At 41.3% G+C, this 20,667-nt stretch overlaps 1 pseudogene; it reads right to left on the reverse strand.

Moving 5' to 3' along the window:
- Positions 1–1,609: 1,609 nt before the first annotated feature.
- The window catches only part of LOC138416847 (patched domain-containing protein 3-like), a 52,281-nt pseudogene continuing 33,223 nt past the window's right edge, over positions 1,610–20,667 (reverse strand).

A 20,667-nucleotide genomic window follows, 5' to 3' on the forward strand; every position in this document is an offset into this window, starting at 1 on the left:
AAGGACAAATAATTGGAAAGTTATGCTTGATTGTATAGACCATAATAAAGATGACAACACTTCCTAATTTAGTAAAGATATTTTAATGTAAGACAAATTAATTTTTCTTTTTTCTTCCAAGGAGCAAGTGTCTTTTAATTTCATGGCTGCAGTCACAATCTGCAGTGATTTTTGAGTCAAAAAAAAAAAAATTCTCTCACTGTTTCTACTGTTTCCCCCATCTATTTGCCATGAAATGATGGGAACAGATGCCATGATCTTCGTTTTCTGAATGTTGAGCTTTAAGCCAACTTTTTCACTCTCCTCTTTCACTTTCATCAAGGGGCTCTTTAGTTCTTCTTCACTTTCTGCCATAAGGGTTGTGTCATCTGCATAACTGAGGTTATTGATTTTTCTCCCAGCAATCTTGATTCCAGCTTGTACTTTATCCAGTCCAGAGCTTCTCATGATGTACTTAGCATATAAGTTAAATAAGCACGGTTACAACATACAGCCTTGAAGTACTCCTTTCCCTATTTGGAACCAGTCTGTTGTTCCACATCCACTTCTAACTGTTGGTTCCTAACCTGCAAACAGATTTCTCAAGAGGCAAGTCAGGTGGTCTGGGATTCCCATTTCTTTCAAAATTTTCTACAGTTTAGTGTGATCCACACAGTCAAAGGCTTTGGCACAGTCAATAAAGCAGAAATAGATGTTTTTCTGGAACTCTCTTGCTTTTTCGATGATCCAGCAGATGATGGCAATTTGATCTCTGGTTCCTCTGCCTTTTCTAAAACCAGCTTGAACATCTGGAAGTTCATGGTTCATGTATAGCTGAAGCCTGACTTGGAGAATTTTGAGCATTACTTTACTTGCTTGTGAAGAGTGCAATTGTGCAGTAGTTTGAACATTCTTTAGCATTGCCTTTCTTTGGAATTGGAATGAAAACTGACCTTTTCCAGTCCTGTGGCCACTGCTCTATTTTCCAAATTTGCTGGCATATTGAGTGCAGCACTTTCACAGCATCATCTTTTAGGATTTGAAAAAGCTCAACTGCAATTCCATCACCTCCACTAGCTTTGTTTGTAGTGATGCTTCTGAAGGCCCACTTGACTTCACATTCCAGGATGTCTGGCTCTAGGTGAGTGATCATACTATCGTGATTATCTTGGTCGTGAAGATGTTTTTTGTACAGTTCTTCTGTGTATTCTTGCCACCTCTTCTTAATATTTTCTGCTTCCATTAGGTCCATACCATCTCTGTCCTTTGTTGTGCTCATCTTTGCATGAAATGCAACTATTCTGGTTGATTCTTATGTAACAAGCCAAGCATGAATCCACTGACTGGGCTTTCAGAACCACAAAGATATACTAAAACATTGCAAATGGCTAATTCCAGCATATTTCTCCCTTCAATCTTGATTCCAGCTTGTGCTTCATCCAGCCCAGCATTTCTCTTGATGTACTCTGCATATAAGTTAAATAAGCAGGGTGTTAAATAACATTTTTAAACAGTATTTATAAGCCAAGGAAGCAAGTCTTTGATTTTAGTTTATTGACTATTCTTAATAGTGCATTTTCATCAGATTGGATTGGGCCAATAAGGAATTTTATAATTGGTCTTTGGTTTGTTAGTGGCTATTCAAACTCACTTTCAAAAAAAAGGTTAAGAATACCAGATAAAACTTAGACCGTGAGCAGCTCTAAATAACATCACAAGAAACATAGTCTTAGAAAATATCCTGAAGATGTATGCTTCACATCCTTACTATTGTTGAAACTGCACTTTGTCACATAGGGTAACCTAGCAGATGCAATGTTTCAGTGGCTTTTCAGTTTACAGAGGGCTCTGAACTGGAAACAAATGCATAGGAAATGTGACCAGAAAAGTCAAAAGAAAACCCTATACAAATAACAAAATTAATCATGGCTATGCAATCAAGATTGACATTCCAGAAGGCCATAAAACCCATGACGCCCACAATCACAGAAGCAATAGCAAAAGTTATGCACAAAGAACACAGGAGATGAGGAACTAACAATAAGGAAACAATGAACATAGCTGTTGATGCAACAGTCACATTTTCAACAGTGTTTTCTAATATTGCAGAATACTGATTAAAATACGTGAATGCCTGGTTATACACCATTAGGGAAGCTTCACACTTCTCTGTCATGTCTGGAAATGGAGTAACATGGGCTTCTTATTGGTTGAAGAAGAAATACCGATGGTTTGAATGAAGGCCTGGGAGCAAATGATTTCCTGTGATGATGTAATATTAATATCATACACAAAAAGTGGACATCCCATTAAAAAGTGGGAATATTGCTTGAAAAAGCTGTCTTATTTAAATCTTGATGGAGTTTTTCTATATATTTTATATATTCTCGTAACCAAAACTCTGTAAGATTTTAATCTACACACTCATTGTTTTCAAAATCTGCCAGACATTTTTCCAGTTTTTGCCTAGTAACTTTATCCCAGTAGTCAAGAGTCTGTACAAAGTGCAGAGTTATTACAGAACAAGAAGTGATGAGTTGTCTTATGGACTCAGAGGCAACCAGAGAAGGTGTTAGAGAAAGCAGTATCCAAACCCAGACTCCGCAAGATTAACGAGACCTCAAGAGATGGGCAAGGTCCGTCTCTGGGATAACCATAACCCTGGGACCATAACTTGAAAACTGTTCTTCTACATTAAAATAAGGTGTGATGTAGGAGTCATCACTTGCCAAATTTCAGAGATCTAAACCTTCCTGCACTCAGAAACACCCATATATACTACTTATGATGTACAAAATCTTGGACTCGGTGCTTATGAGAAAAGGACCAAAATAGTCTCTAAAGAATAGATTTACTGGATGGATATCAGCTTTATATTCATCTTGGAGAGAATTGCATGGGAGGCACCAGGACTATTTAATGAGGAAAATTTTTGGTCAATTGTTTCCGGCTTCTTCAACCAGCATAGACAGACTACTTCTCTTTTACCATCCAGAGCCATAAATGCTCTAAAACAGGTGATGTTATAAAAATAACAAAAGAGCAGGGTTGTTCCTGTATAGATGCAAAAGTATTGTACAGACCTGAAAGAGGTTCCTGTATAGAAGGCCAGGACATTGGTGATGGTGGTGATTGTAATGGGTACTGCCGCTTTTGCATAGACATCAGACATCCGCTTGCTCATGCTATCCATGCTGTCTTCTGCCTGGCAGAATCATGGTAAACATGTCATTGATCCCAACACCTGTTAGAGAAAGAAGCAGAGTATTCGTACTTTTTAAACATCCATTAAAAGTTAACCAGATCAACTCAAACTGTTTTCTTTGCCTGTCTCTCAAGTTCTCATTGATCTTGAGGAGTCTGTGTTTGAATACAGCTTTTTCTGACACCTTCTCTGGTTGTCTCTGAGTCCACAAGACAACTCATCACTCCTTGCTCTGTGACAATTCTGTGCTTTGTGCACACTCCTATTTGTACACATAGCTCAGTACACTCTACTCCTAGTCATCATTCAGGGTATTCAATGAAGAGTCAGGAAACCTGGCTGATAGGGTATTAGGTGAAGCAGGATTAGCAATGTATCTCTGATTCCATCAGAACACTTGAGAGACCATTTTCTCTTATAAACCACTTTATTCTAAGGCACTAATATCGAGGAAACAACCTGTTGTTTAAAATATAAGCTGGATTTATCTGTTCTCCAGTTGGCATCTAGCTATCAATGTGGTATGATTTTAAAGGCACCTCGTAGTTTATGCACACAGAGATACCTACATACATGTAGTTTTCCTGTTAGTCTGTTTCTGATACCGAGAATGCTATCATTCAAACCACCTGCCCAAGTTAAGCCATTAAGTCAGTAAAATGTAGGTACTCTTGAGATCAGAAATATGTACCAAAGTAAACCTTAAGAATCCTTTACATATTAAGTGAATACTAAAGTAACCAGTCTCTTCCACAGTGATGTTTCCTGATTGATTTGTAATAAAGAGGACTGGAGAACGTTTGAGGACTCTGAAATTGTCACTGAAGGTTAGGAGAGAAGGAGTACAGAGAAGAAAGGAGATTACAAAGGATCCTAAGCATGTTGCAGGTAAATTTCACTTCCCTCAAGCTTCCAAGCTTCCTATCGCTTTCACTCCTGTACACCTCTGTTTCTGTGTGTAATGATACAAAATCAATACTTGGAACTGAAAAGTGAAAAGAAAGTGAAGTCGCTCAGCCATGTCTGACTCTTTGCCACCCCATGGACTATAGCCTGCACCAGGCTTTTCTGTCCATGGGGATTTTCCAGGCAAGAGTACCGGAGTGGATCGCCATTTCCTTCTCCAATAGATCTTCCTGACCCAGGGATCGGCCCAGGTCTCCAGCATTGCAGGCAGCCACTTTACCCTCTGAGGCACCAGGGAAGCTTGCAACTGAAATGCTGACTGATTTTAATACCAGCCTTGTAATATCTTCTCCATGGATTACATGGGAAGGTACTGGGAATCGTACTTTGCCACTAATTCCGATGTTCTGTGTGTATGATCTGGGAGAAGCGCCTACAGGCGCTTGTGCAGACTGTCACAAACTGCATCCTGACAGGCCCCCTGTTGCCAGCTTTGTGCATTTCACTTGCATTCAGCTGGATGAAGGGCAAGAATTTGAACTACTAAGGACCACAAATAAACTTATTGATATGGAATAGGTATTTAAAAATCGGTTTTATTATTTATGGAACTTGGTTCAGAAATTGTCCTCACACATTTCTTGAGCTACTTAAATCAAAGCTCCCCCCACCCCCGCCGCCACATTCACCCCTACACTCACATGTCTATGTATATACAGACAATAAGAAGATGGTTGATATGAAATCAGTTGTCTACACTTGAGCTGTTTATAGCTGTGGGAACATTGAATAAGTGTGAGTGTGTTCTAGGAAGGTATACATCCAGTGCACAGTTCCTCCCCTATCTCCCCTAGGAAACCAATGATTAATTCTTTCAAGCTGTTTACTTTCCAAAATATAAACATATTTACCTTCTTATTGTAAAATAAACCCTGAAAGTACAGGAAAATACAAAGAAAAACTTTAAACAACTGCAGTTCCACCTGTCAGGGATAATCCTTGCTATATTTTAAGTGTTAGCTATACAGAATGTGCTATACAAATATACATGTATATTGCTCAATTTTAAACATCTTGTTTCATAACCAGCATTTTTCATTTAACACTTTATATCTACCTCTTTTAAAAGACTGAATAGGATTCCAAAACTTTAATATGCTCTGAGCAGACCAATCCCATGTTGATATAGGATTAGCTTGCTTTTGAACAGCAAGAACCACCAAACTATTTTTCACAGAGGCGACACCATTTTATATCCCACTAGCAATGTATAAGTTTTTATGTTTATAGTTATTATATCTTCTTGATTATTGGCCCTTTTATAAATACATAATGTCGTTCTCTCTCTTTTAACAGTTTTTGAAAAAGTCTATGTTGTCTGTTATCAGTACAGGCACTCCTAGTCTCTTTTGTTTGCTATTCATACGGAGTATCTTTTTCAGTCCTCTTAACTTTTAATCTATTTATGTCTTTGGATTTAAAGTGAATCTCTTGTAAATGGTATATAGTTGAATCATGCTATTTTATCCATTCTAACAATATCTGCATTTTGATTGGAAAGTTTAATCTGTTTATATTTAAAATAATTGCTGACAAGGAAGGGCTTACTTCTACTGTTTTGGTAGTTACATTCTGTATATATTATAGCCTATTATCTTCATTTCATTCATTTATGCCTTTTTTTTGTGGCCAAACCCAGGCCCCAACAGTGAAAGTGCCAAGGAGTCCTAACCATTGGACCACCCGGGAGCTCCTGGTTTATGCTTTCTTTAATGTGTAGTGAGCTGCTGCGATTGGTCATTTTGCTGCCAGTGATGCCCAAGTCAGCCTGAGCACCGGAATCACATGAAGACATTTTTAGACACGTGGATTCTGCAACTCCTCTATAAACCATAGATCAGACTCTGCAGAGCTGTGTTCCAGGACTGCAGGAATCTAAAGTTCTAAGACTCTCCTAAGTGTAATTCTGAGAAACTGCTTAACCAAAGTCCTTCTTGGGGACTAGAAAATCTGCAAGTGTGTTCACTAGTGTTCTACATTCACATCTTTCCTTCAATTGTCTATTGAACATTAAAATAAAGGTCATTTAGAGAGAGTCAACACAGTGACTAGTCAAAGTCAAATCATTCTAGCCAATAATGTACTTCACTTCCCCCATCCTCTGAAAAATTTATATCAACAGTCCAGAAACCTGAAAGAGGGAATAGGGCTAAACATGTCATATGTAGATTTTATCCTGTTAATCTTTCTGATTTCAAGGTTCATCTTGTTACTTTCATCTTCAGTTCAGTTCAGTTCAGTCACTCAGTCGTGTTCAACTCTTTGTGACCCCATGGACTGGCAGCATGCCAGGCCTCCCTGTCCATCACCAACTCCTGCAGTTTACTCAAACTCATGTCCATTGAGTCTGTGATGCCATCCAGCCATCTCATCCCTGTCATCCCCTTCTTCTCCCACCTTCAATCTTTTCCAGCATCAGGGTCTTTTCAAATGAGTCAGCTCTTCAAATCAGGTGGCCAAAGTATTGGAGTTTCAGCTTCAACGTCAGTCCTTCCAATGAACACCCAGGACTGATCTCCTTTAGGATGCTCTGGTTGGATCTCCTTGCAGTCCAAGGGACTCTCAAGAGTCTTCTCAAACACCACAGTTCAAAAGCATCGATTCTTCGGTGCTCAGCTTTCTTTACAGTCCAACTCTCACATTCATACATGACTACTGGAAAAACCATAGCCTTGACTAGATGGACCTTTGTTGGCAAAGTAATGTCTCTGCTTTTTCATATTCTGTCTAGGTTGGTCACAACATTCCTGCCAAGGAGTAAGTGTCTTTTATCTTAAATGCTTGTAAATCAATATTGTCACTTTAAGAAGGTATTCGTTGTAATCAAATTTTGTTGTGATAAAGAAAATTGCTTTTATTTTTGTGCATGTGTGTGTGTGTGTTGATTTGGGGCCCTGAGTTTAACTAATAGCACCAGCAGTTTGAGAAAAGGTGAAATACAGACACACATAGTTGTTTTAATAAGAAGAAAGTTTAATTATTTTAATGTAGTCTTGCATGAATAAGGTGTTTAGTTATATTCTTGCTCTTTGGGAATCAGTAACTCCATTTCCATAGCTGAATTTCTTAGTCTTCAAACCAAACTTAGTTTCTCTCTCCTACTAAAAATTTCTAGAGGCAGTCATTTGGTTTGAAGCAGTTAGCGATGAAGTAAAACAGAAACCTAGAGATTGTCATCAATATTTTAAGATGTAAAGTTGTGGTTGTTAGGGAGTTAAAGTATTAAATCTTTATTTAAAAAATTTTTTTAAATGCTGTGTATATATTCCCATTTTTATTGGTCCAACCTAGAAACAGGCATAAGTTGTATTATTCAAAATGGAGCACGTATTACTTTTTTTTGCAATTAGCAGCCACTTTTCTTGGGCTTCCTTGGTGACTCAGCGGTAAAGAATCCTCCTGCAATGCAGGTTTGATCCCTAGGTTAGGAAGATCCCCTAGAGGGAGGGCACGGCCACCTACTCCACTATTCTTGCCTGGAGAATCCCATTGAGAGGAGCATAGTGGGCTACAGTCCATAGCATCACAGACATGACTGAATCGACTGAGCACACACACGCAGCCTCTTTTCTAGAGCACACTTCTCTAGCAGAGGAGAACCACGGATATCTCTAGAAGGAGGCTTTTATTCTTTTTGTTAGCCACAATATATATTAAACAAGTTTTGACATACAGGAGATATTTAGGATTGTATTTATGGCTAAGTGGAGTCATAAGTGGGTGAGAAGATCCCTAGACGTGGGCACTTTCATACTGCTCGCTTCCATTCACACTCCTTTGAAGATCAAAGGGGAATTAGCTATTTGCAATGCTTTAGTATATCTTTGTGGTTCTGAAAGGCCAGTTAGTGGATTCATGCTTGGCTCGTTACATAACAATCAACCAGAATAGTTGCATTTCATGAAAAGATGAGCACAATAAAAGACAGAAATGGTATGGACCTAATGGAAGCAGAAGATATTAAGAAGAGGTGGCAAGAATACACAGAAGAACTATACAAAAAAGATCTTCATGACCCAGATAAGCACGATGATCTGATCACTCACCTAGAGCCAGACATTCTGGAATGCTAAGTCAAGTGGGCCTTAGGAAGCATCAGTAAAACAAAGCTAGTGGAGGTGATGGAATTGCAGTTGAGCTATTTCAAATCCTAAAAGATGATGCTGTGAAAGTGCTGCACTCAATATGCCAGCAAATTTGGAAAACAGAGCAGTGGCCACAGGACTGGAAAAGGTCAGTTTTCATTCCAATCCTAACAAAAGGCAATGCCAAAGAATGTTCAAACTACTGCAAACTCGCACTCATCTCACACACTAGCAAAATAATGCTCAAAATTCTCCAAGCCAGGCTTCAACAGTATGTGAACCATGAACTTCCAGATGTTCAAGCTAAATTTAGAAAGGGCAGAGGAACCAGAGATCAGATTGCCAACATCTGCTGGATCATCAAAACAGCAAGAGAGTTCCAGAAAAACACCTACTTCTGCTTTATTGATGACTCCAAAGCCTTTGTGTGGATCACAGCAAACTGTGGAAAATTCTTCCAGACCACCTGACCTGCCTCCTGAGAAATCTGTATGCAGGTCAAGAAGTAACAGTTAGAACTGGATATGAAACAACAGACTGGTTCCAAATCAGGAAAGGAGTACATCAAGGCTGTATAATGTCACCCTGTTTATTTAAGTTATATGTAGAGTACGTCATGCAAAATACCAGGCTGGATGAAGCACAAGCTGGAATCAAGATTGCTGGGAGAAATATCAGTAACCTTAGATACACAGACGATACCACATTTATAGCAGAAAGTGAAAAACTAAAGAGCCTCTTGATGAAAGTGAAAGAGGAGAGTGAAAAAATTGGCTTAAAACTCAGCTCTCAGAAAACTAAGATCATGACATTCGATCCCATCACTTCATGGCAAATAGATGCAAAAACAATGGAAACAGTGGGTGACTTTATTTTGGGGGAGCGCCAAAATCACTGAATATGATGACTGCAGCCATGAAATTAAAAGATGTTTGCTCCTTGGGAGAAAAGCTATCACCAACCTAGACAGCATATTAAAAAAGCAGAGACATTACTTTGCCAACATCAGTCCATCTAATCAAAGCTATGGTTTTTCCAATAGTCATGTATGGATGTGAGAGTTTGACTATAAAGAAAGCTGAGTGCCAAAGAATTGACGCTTTTAGACTGTAGTGTTGGAGAAGGCTTTTGAGAGTCCCTTGGACTACAAGGTGATCCAATCAGTCAATCCTAAAGGAAATCAGTCCTGAACATTCATTGAAAGGACTGATGCTGAAGCTGAAACTCCAATACTTTGGCCACCCGATGTGAAGAACTGACTCATTTGAAAAGACCCTGATGCTGGAAAAGATTGAAGGCAGGAGGAGAAAGGGACAACAGAGGATGAGATGGTTAGATGGCATCACTGACACGATGGACTTGAGTTTGAGTGGGCTCTGGGAGTTGGTGATGGACAGGGAAGCCTTGGGTGCTGAAGTCCATGGGGTCGCAGAGAGTCAGAAATGATTGAGTGACTGAACTGAACAGATTCCCAGCTTTTCTGTTCCCTCCCCATCTTTGTTTTTGTTCAGTTGGAATGGACTAGTGACTGGAAATTAACGTTCTCCTGCAGACAAGTATGGAAATTATTACCCCTGAGGACTCTGAAGAGGTGTCTGAGTCAAGAATGTTATGAATATCTGGAATTTCAGTATGGAAGCTACCACCACAAGTTCCATGACATTTCCCTCCAAATTTACAGGTGTGACTGTATACGAAACAAAATGTGGGTCGCAGTCTTTGGAGTCATTTCTGCTGCCTTGGCAGTGGTGAGTGGCTTTGGCCTGATATTGTACACTGGGCTGCCATTTATGATCATAGTTGCAAGTTCACCATTTCTTATTCTAGGTGAGTAAAACAAAGTGTGAGGATCCACACTGTGTGTGTATAGGGGGGGAGGTAGTGCAGGGTGTGTAAAGGAAGGGTATTGTGTTAGATTAAGCAAAATAATTATATATAGGTGACTCCACAGATCCAAAATGAGGAATCAGGAGAAAAAGAAAATCAAATGGAATTATGTGCCTTTAAGAGTTGGAAAAATCTAGTACCCCAAATGGAAAAACACACACCAGGGACATGAATAGGCAGTTCACACACACACACACACACACACACACACACACACACGCACAGAATCCAAAATGCTAATCGTTGAAAATATAAGAAAGAAATATTTGTCTTTTTGATTAATCAAGGGATGCTAGTTCAACCAAAAGTGAGATATCTTGTCTTATTAGATTAATTAATATTGTAGCAAGACTGAAGGCTTGAGGAAGGTTGTATGCAAATAAACACATATTCTGCTGAGTGAAATTTATAAATTGATACACTTTTAAAATATAACTTTGGGACAAATCAAAAGACTTAAAAATTTAGAACAGAATACCTTTGACCAGCCAACTTCACTTCTGGGATTTGTCCTAATTATTGGACAGGTGCTTACAAAATAGAATAAGTATGTTAATTTCAGTGTGATTAGAAGAAGAAAAAGCAAAAACAAGCTAATCCTATATCAACACTCTTTCTCTACTGAATGAATAATTCTAAATATGGTCAGTGTTGGGAACTTCTCTTACATGCAGCCAGCAGTCCCTCAAAATGAGCGAACTCGGTGGGAAGCTGGTAGACCACACGGAAGCATCTCTGAGGAACTATGAGCTGACCCCCCAGGCCAGCTGCTCCACCCTTCCCAGGTAAAATGTCCTGTTGTTCAGTTGCTCGATTGTGTCCAACTGCTTGCAGCCCCATGGACTGCAGGATCCCAGGCTTCCCTGTCCTTGACCATCTCCTGGAGTTTGCTCCAACTCGTCCATTAAGTCGGTGATGTCATCCAACCGTCTTCATCTTCTGTCATCCTCTTCTCCTCCTGCCTTCAGTCTTTCCCAGCATCAGGGTTTTTTCCAATGAGTTGGCTCTTTGCATCAAGTATCCAAAGTATTGGAGCTTCAGTTTCAGCATCAGTCCTTCCAATAAATATTTGGGGTTGATTTCCTTTAGAATCGATTGGTTTGATCTCCTTGCAGTCCAAGGGATTCTCAATACCTCATAGGCTGAAGGAAAGGGCTTGGAGCCTCTTGAGCCACAGCATGCTTGCCCGGTTGGCTCCTGCAGACCAAGCAGATTGCTCCTAGCCCTTGGTGAGCTTCGGGAAGCTTCCATTCCCTTACTTGAGTTACTCCTCCCGTCCTTCCCCCCACTGCCTTTTTTATTGTGAGAGCTTACGGTGAACAGTGTCGGATTCGTGATCTCCAAAGAAGAACATTTAGCTTTGGGACCAGGGACCAGGCTTGGTCACTCAAGAGCTTTTGTATAGCAGAGTTTATTAAAGTACGAAAAGGGACAGAGAAGGCTTCTGACATAGACATCAGAAGGAGAATGGAGAGTGCCCCTCTGCTAGTTTTAGCAAGCTGTTTTATGTTTGTTAGAAAGTTAGTAATCAGATAAGAGAGACACCTCAAGGCTGATGGAGTTTCACCAGGCCCCTCTCCCACAATATGCATTTTTGAGACAGGATGGCACGAGGTGTGTCATCCCCCGGCCACAAAATGATTGATATGAATACTGGTTTATTGAGCTATTATCAGGCAAAAGTTAGTCTTAGGTGGAACCATTTTGAAGAAAGGCAAATTCCAAAGCAAATACATAGTTTCATTAACATTGCTTAAGAAAAACATTTCCATAGAAAGTTTGTTTCCTCCTGCCACTTAAGGGAGAGGGAAAAAAATGTCTGACACTTGCAGCCTATTTCCTCCATTTGGAGACCCCTGGCCTTCCTGCCTGTTATCCTCTCACTTGCTTCCTCACCCCTGTCTGGGGGAGAGCTTCCAACAGCAGGCACAGGTGACACGTCCTGTTCCTTAACAGGTAGCAGCCTGACAACTCCTGTGGACTGTCCTGCAGAGCCCCACTCAGCACGGGCTGCCCGCAAGGTCCTTACTCCTTCTCCAGCCCAGTCCCAGGGCATAAAGCATGGCATCAGGTAGAGCTGAGGCACTCTTGTTGCCTGGAGGGGAGCGTTATAAAGACTCAATCCAGACACATGTAAGAAGGGCTCGCTGACGGGCCTGGGTCAGGCAATCCTCGCCCATCAGGGGCTCATAGTTGCAGAAAATGGGTCTTGCCGCACTGGCCAGTTCCAAGGAACAGGTTTGGGTCCTCAGGGTCAGTATGGACATGTGACTGCAGCTCTGGTTTTGTTTTCTAACCATTTTAACTGGTCCATAAGTAGGAAGCAACTTCCCAAAACCCTTCTCTGCATGGGAGGAACCCAGGAGTCCAGGAGAGGAGGGGTGGTGGGTACAGACAGGTGCCTAGTGCCCCAGGGTCCATGGAAGCATCTTGAAGATCTGTTGGAAGGAGGACGCACAGAGGGAAGCCCAGGGTCACAGGCCTGTCCAGGAGCTGCTGTTTGTTAGCTCAGGTCCTGCTCTGAGGGGCTCAGGGTCCGCTCTGACCAAGAAATGCATTGGGGATGCTCTGCAACAAGGGTTATGTGCATGGTTCCTGTTCACTGAGCCTTGCCTTGGTGCCCGTCCAGATGGGCCTCTTGCCAGAGAAGGGGCCTGGCCATGTAAACCCAGTAGGCTGCTGGATGCCTGCCCACAAGAGCTCCATGCCTGGTGCAGAGAAGCCAGTGTGCCATAATGAGAGAGAAGCCTTCACGCTGCAAGGAATGAGCCTAAGATTCCATGTGCTGTGACTAAGACACCATGCATCCCAAAATATCCAAATAAATAGATATTAAAAAAACAGACAGCCTGGAAGAAATGGAGAGATTCCTAGAAACAGCCTCTGAAGACTGAATCATGAAGAAGTAGGAAATTGGAACACACCAGTAACGAGCAGGTTTAATGAAACGGTTTAATGAAACGGTCATTAAAAAAAAAAAAACAAAAAACTTCCCAACAAAAAAAGGTCAGGATCAGATGATTTCACTGAACCACGTTTTAATTCTACCAAACACGTAAAGAAGAATGAATGCTAATCCTTCTCATGCATTTCAGGTCCAAATTCTTATACTCTGTCGTGTCTGACTCTTTGCAACCCCATGGACTATACAGTCGATGAAATTCTCCAGGCCAGAATACTGGGGTGGGTAACCTTTCCCTTCTCTAGGGGATCTTCCCAACATCAAACAATGTCTCCCACATTGCAGGGGGATTCTTTACCAGCTGGGCCAAAAGGGAAGCCCAAGAATACTGGAATGGGTAGTCCATCCCTTCTCTAGCAGATCTTCCTGATCCAGGGATCTAACCCAGGTCTCCTGCATTGCAGGTGGGTTCTTTACCAGATGAGCCACAAGGGAAGCAAGCCCTTCTCAAGTGCTTCCAAAAACTGAGAGGAGGAATAGTCTAAAGGAGAATTTCACAAAGAAAATATCTGTAGAAGATACAAGAAGTGTGGGCCACCTTCTCTAATTCTCCTCCCTCACCCTCGTCCCTCTTGTCAGCCTGCCTGCTTCATCACTGTTTCTCTGCGGACATCTGTTCTCTCAGGTTTATGGCTAATGGTGAAAATGTCAGAGCTTCAGAATTTACACATCCTATGATTTAATCTCCAGCAGGGATTCATGACATCTTTGTTTCTCAGGTCCAAATTCTTACAAGAGAAACTGTCTCATTGGTTCTGTTGGGCTTTATTGGTAAACCTGGACCCAAACATCAGTGGCTATGCAGGCGGTGGCGGTGGCTATGGCTTTGCAGGCTATGGACAGAGCACACACTGAGAACTGAAAACACACCGAAGGGCACCACAGCATCTTTGTATATTACACGTGTGTGTCTGCTCAGTGGCTCAGTGTGTCCAACTCTTTGTGACCCTGTGGACTGTAGCCCACCAGGCTCTCTGACCATTGAATTTTCCAGGCAAGAATACTGGAGTGGGTTGCCATTTCCTACTCCAAGGGATCTTTCTGACCCAGGGATTGAACCCTAGTCTCTTGCATGTCCTGCATCTGCAGGCAGATTCTTTACCACTAGAGCCACCTGGGCAGCCTATATATTTCTTAGTTGTGTACATAGACAATACTGATGACCCAAGTCAATCCGGACAAATTTCAGTGTACTTGCTTACAATTTGCTTAGCGTATTGGTGACGTGTGGATTATAGAGTGATGGAGAAAGGCTGGTGATTTGTGTTCACAACAAAGAAACTGTATTTAAATATTTAAGCTGTGTCAGTATGAGGCAGAGAAAGACATGATTTAAATGGTGCTGCGCAGATAATTTTAGCCTCTGTTGTTGTGCTGACATAAAAAAAGAATAACTTTTGTTGCTTTTAGAGGATAAGGAAGAGAGAAGTCGTTTTCCAAAATTGATTTTTTTAAACTCTGAGGATTGAGGTTTGTTTTCATTGTCCTTATTTCAAGGTCAAGAAGATGGAAAGGTTTCTAGGTGTGAGAGAAAATCAGTGTGTTTTGAGGAAATATGACTATTGAAGACAGTCTTAAAGACAAAAGAAGAAACCAGTTTATTATGTATGCTGTGAGTGGTGAATTCTAAGTATAAGGGAAGGAAAGAAAGATTGCTGAAAGATAAGAAGAAATAAATGAGAGTGTGAGAAGCATGTTTGGCCAATTTAAAAGAAAAAATAAAGGGAAGGAAAAATAAATACAGATTTATTCCTCAAGTTCATCTGGAAGAAAAATAAAAATATCAATAATCGGTGGAAATAGAAAGTTTTTTAAAGAGAAAGTACAAGGAGAATAATGGGTTTCTCCTAATGTAAAATATAATGTAAATATTATATATTTAATATAAAAATAAACTAGATAGCTACAAGAATTAAAGGGGCTGTGCACTGGTCAAACACCTAATAAACAAAGCAATAAAGCAAAATAATGAGAAAGAGACTCTAAAAAAAAAAACTGAAAATAAGATACAGGAAATATCACAAAGCAGTGATGAAATAAGATGGGGGAAAGATAGATCTTTGATTTACAATATATGCCCAAATAAAATCCAGGAAGAGGAATCTAATGGAAATGAAACAGAGGAAAGAAATAATACTTTTCAGGTAAACTAGTAGTTGGACTTTAGCTAAATTTGGTTGGGAAATAACTTCCTTAATGTAAAAGCAGGGGAAGAAGTCACAGTTGCTCAGCCTTGTTGTGTCCCTCCACCCAGGGGAGGGCTAACTGATCGCAGAGTGAGAGCTGACTTCCTTTCATCTGTGGCAATGGTCTCCTGAAACGGGCGGATCTGGGTTCTCAGGATCAGGACCTGATGGGTCAAGACTGTATTTCTTTCACTGAGGTCAGTAGACCAACTGCATCCAAACTCCCGAGATAAACTGTGAATGAAGGAATCAAGGAAGGAAGGAGGAGGAAGGAGAGAAGGAAGAACAGGAGGGAGGAAGAGAGGGAAGAAAAAGGAGGAAAGAAGATATAATTTAAAAAAAGATGTAAAAGAAATTTAGATTCTATCTTAAACTGAATTCAAGTCTCTGGCAGTACAGCTCAAGACTATTTTAACCCACATTTCAAACACAGTATCAAGTTTTGAGAATTGCTGGGTTAAAAAGAAACATTGCTAAGTGGACTAGAAGGAGGGCTTTTGAACAGAGATGTCAGAACATTCCATGGTCCCTATTGTGACATCCCAGGGTCACCCACAGAAAGACGTGGGTTTCTGGTTAAGGACAGTGCAGGTTCTCTGAGTGATCCCTGCCTGATCCCACTCCCTACCCGATCCCACTCCCTACCCTTCACACCCCTGCCATTCTGTCTGGCTTCACGGCAGCAGTTGGCCCATTTGCTCACAATCAATGGGTAAAAGTGCAAGAGAGAAATCTGTACTGTGTCTAGGCGGATTTTCTGTCGCTTGCAGAGAAAGTAAGCTACCTGCCAGTTGTCATCACTGGACTAATTCCTGTTGACTAGGTCCAAACCAGAACTGGCTCATTCAATCTTCATTTCACTTTCCTTCTAAGTTTGAGAGGTTATAAAGCCGAATGCTCTATTTCCCAGGCTTCTTTGCTGTTGGAGGTAACGGATGAAAATTCGATTCTGCGAATTGGATCGACTCACATGATACATGGATCACAGGAGCTCAGTGAAGACTGTCTTTCCATGCTCTCTGCTGCTAAGCCAGGGGACTCTGAAACATCTTCCTGTTATACGTCCCCAGTTTCTTGGTGTATAGACACCAGAGGTTTGTTGATGTGGGGACAACTCCAGGGGTGGTCTCCAAGGAGGTAGTTCTGCTGGTGGTCAGTTCTACAGTGTTCTGACAACAAAGATCCTGGAATCCCAGCCTAGAACTTGTGTTAGACTCCACAGTAACTGTGTAATCACCTAAGACTATATTCAACCCTTTCTTGCTTAAAATGTACAGAGTGGATTCTGTTCTTACATCAAGCCCTCATGAACAAAATAACAATAAACAGTGTCAGGGAGTCACTGTTAAATGTCTTGATCAGGTTTTAAAATGCCAGTTTCACTGAAGAATGATATTGAAGAAGCAGTATCAATTATTAATTTTACTATTTACCCTTAAAATACACGTCTTTAAAATTTTTTGCATGATGAAATGGGAGGTAAGCATAAAGCACTATTGCTTCATGCCAGATTGTGCTTGTCTAAAGGGAAAACACTTGGAAGTTTGTTGAGTTGTGAAATGAATTATTTTCTTTTTCACAAAACATCGTTTTTACTCTAAATAACAAATGACAGGCAAAGCAAGTTTATTGAGATTTGGGTATTGGCAGATATTTTCTCAAAAATGCACAAAATAAGCTTGTCATTGCAAGGAAAGTCACTTGGCAGTTGTTGTGAATTACACAATTTAAACTTTCAAAGCAAAAAGTAAAATTTTGGGAAATTTGCGTTCACCACAGTGGACTTGACATTTTCTCAACTTAAACACTTTTCTGATGACATTGGTGGTAAATATACTAAGTACATTTTTTCCCGTTGTAGAATGTAGTGGAATATGTTAAAACACATAACTCAGCAGCCAGTGGCTTTCCAGATGATCACAGGTCAGTGTTACAAAATCAGGTGTTGATAAAGATAGATTCAAAGTGCCATAGAGACAACATATTTTAATGTAACAGAAAAGAAGTTCACTGATGGGCTTTACGATTTCACAGAGCAGCTAAACTTTAAGGAACTACTAGTTGTCAGATTTCAATGTAGTATCAGAGAAGAATATACCCAATTATTTGAAAAGGCCATATACCTGCGAGGGTGGATTTTCTTCATGTACTTCAACCAAAGCACCACCTTGAAATTGACTGAATGTAGAAGCAGACATGAGAATCTAGGTGTCTTTTATTAAGTTCTATATTAGATATGCAGCAATTTAAAACAAGGCAATTATTCTCATCGATTTTTTGTTTTGGGAAACAATGATCTTTTTCATAAAGATGTTATTTACATTAACATGTAATGACTTTATTATTGCTATTTTAATGCTTTAAGGAATGTTAACATTTTTGTTTGCAATTTATAAGACTATAAATATTCTCAATCAATTCAGTTCAGTTCAGTCGCTCAGTCGTGTCCGACTCTTTGCGACCCCATGAATTGCTGCAGCACACCAGGCCTCCCTGTCTATCACCAACTCCCGGGGTTCACTCAAGCTCACGTCCATCGAGTCAGTGATGCCATCCAGCCATCTCATCCTCTGTCGTGCCCTTTTCCCCCTGCCCCCAATCCTTCCCAGCATCAGAGTCTTTTCCAATGAGTCAACCCTTTGCATGAAGTGGCCAAAGTACTGGAGTTTCAGCTTTAGCATCATTCCTTCCAAAGAACACCCAGGACTGATCTCCTTTAGAATGGACTGGTTGGATCTCCTTGCAGGCCATGGGACTCTCAAGAGTCTTCTCCAATACCACAGTTCAAAAGCATCAATTCTTCGGTGCTCAGCTTTCTTCACAGTCCAACTCTCACATCCATACATGACCACAGGAAAAACCATAGCCTTGACTAGACGGACGTTTGTTGGCAAAATGATGTCTCTGCTTTTCAATATGCTATCTAGGTTGGTCATAACTTTCCTTCCAAAGAGTAAGCGTCTTTTAATTTCATGGCTGCGGTCCCCATCTGCAGTAATTTTGGAGCCCCAAAAAACAAAGTCTGACACTGTTTCCACTGTTTCCCCATCTATTTCCCATGAAGTGATGGGAGAAGATGCCATGATCTTCGTTTTCTGAATGTTGAGCTTTAAGCCAACTTTTTCACTCTCCTGTTTCACTTTCATCAAGAGGCTTTTTAGTTCCTCTTCACTTTCTGCCATAAGGGTGGTGTCATCTGCATATCTGAGGTTATTGATATTTCTCCCAGCAATCTTGATTCCAGCTTGTGCTTCTTCCAGCCCAGCGCTTCTCATGATGTACTCTGCATAGAAGTTAAATAAGCAGGGTGACAATGTACAGCCTTGACATACTCCTTTTCCTATTTGGAAACAGTCTGTTGTTTCAAGTCCAGTTCTAACTGTTGCTTCCTGATCTGCATATAGGTTTCTCAAGAGGAAGGTCAGGTGGTCTGGTATTCCCATCTCTTTCAGAATTTTCCACAGTTTATTGTGATCCACACAGTCAAAGGTTTTGGCATAGTCAATAAAGCATAAATAGATGTTTTTCTGGAACTCTCTTGCTTTTTCGATGATCCAGCGGATGTTGGCAATTTGATCTCTGGTTCCTCTGCCTTTTCTAAAACCAGCTTGAACGTCTGGAAGTTCACGGATCACGTATTGCTGTTGATCCTCAATAATTTGGGGTGTACAGGGTTTCTGTGAACAAAAACCTTGAGAACTGCTTTAGTGTGCGGTTCAATACGTCACCAGGAGGTGGCGTCATGAGCACACGTTGCACGCTCCCTGGCCGTGGCCTAAATTGTAGGCTTCAATTTTCCTAGCACATACAACCTTGCACCAAAAACCTAAGGAGTCTAAGACTCTACATGAGTTGATGGTGAGGAAGGAGACGAAAAAGAGAGGAAAATTGACTCTAAGTCTTATTAAAGCCCTAAAAGAACCTATGATCGTCCTTAGGGAGGGAATGAAGAAAACCAGAGGGTCGGAAATCTGCAGGGGTGAAGTTAGCGCGTTTTAGTGGCAGCGCCTACGTTAGCGATGCTGGCTCACCTGCACCTTGAACCTGGAAAGCGTCTTTGCATGCCCAGCTGTTAATGAGACCAGACTTTTCCCCGAAGGAAACGCTTCCACTCCTCTGGTTGCTCTTTACACCCAGAGAACGATTTCTTACTGTGAACATCAAGTTACTGTGAGACTTGGCCCTGACTTCATTCTTTACTGTCCACAAATTCAATTTCCCTCACCAAATTAACAGAAGCAGTTCTCTGCGTGGCAAGTCACAACCCTGTAGCTAGTGTATACCTAGAAATGCCAATTTCCTAGCATCATGAAAAATTATTTGATATAACATATATTCATGTGATTTGTTCCTTGGGAAATTTGTTTTAGAAAAGCCACATTATTTCAAAAATGTGGTATCCACCCCCTGGAATGTAATTGTGGTTATTGTAAGGTTAGACTCTGCCAATTCTTCATTGCTAATCACCCAGCCCCACGAGAAACGCTCTGAAAGGTCGATGTCCCCTCCGTGGACTGAGGTCACTGTGCTCAGAGGTCGTCCACCCCTTCTAACTTACAGCTGCTCTTAACTATGAAATGTGAGGCTATTACTGTCCCGAGCTTCAGTTCTGGAGCAGCGTCACTTCCTTCACCGACCTTCCTTCTCTGTTTCCCGTTCTGTGTCTGCATCCTCCTTGCTGGGCTGGCGCAGGCTCACTTCGTTCCTCCTGATTTTCATTTCTCTCTCCCTCAAGGAAATCCCCGTGCCTTGAGCTGATGTCACACCCCCTGGCCTTGCTCTCACTGCCCTCCATCAGACAAGAAAAGGCAGTAGCTGTGTCTTCACCTGTGGAAGGAGAACCCCATCTAGATCCAGCATGGGTAGGAGATGAGGCATGATTTCTTAGGGTCTCTCACTTACTACTCCCCTGCTTTCCAGAGAGCCAGGTGGGCTTGACCATCAGAGCCACCCCTCTGATTTGCGACCGCATGGACTGTAGCCTCCCAGGCTTCTCTGTCCATGGGGATTCTCCAGGCAAGAATCCTGGAGTGGGTTGCCATGCCCTCCTCTGGGGATCTTCCCAACCCAGGGATCGAACCCAGGTCTCCCACATTGCAGGTGGATTCTTAACCAACTGAGCCACGAGGGAAGCCCAGCTGGTGGATATCCAAAACCAAATCTGTAAGGCATCGTCTCAGCCTCTGGCTCTACTTCCATTCCTCCTGGTATCTGTTCTGTCTTATGACATAGGAACCTCAATACCTTCTTTGTGCAGAAGTCCACCCATTCACAGGTGCTGATAGTGATAAAGAACCCGCCTGCCAATGCAAGAAACATAAGAGACGCAGGTTTGATCCCTGAGTTGGAAAGATCCCCTGCAGAAGGAAATGGCAACTCATTCCAGTATCCTTGCCT

This window comes from Ovis canadensis, chromosome 13 (assembly GCF_042477335.2).
Source record: "Ovis canadensis isolate MfBH-ARS-UI-01 breed Bighorn chromosome 13, ARS-UI_OviCan_v2, whole genome shotgun sequence".
Taxonomy (NCBI): Eukaryota; Metazoa; Chordata; class Mammalia; order Artiodactyla; family Bovidae; genus Ovis; species Ovis canadensis.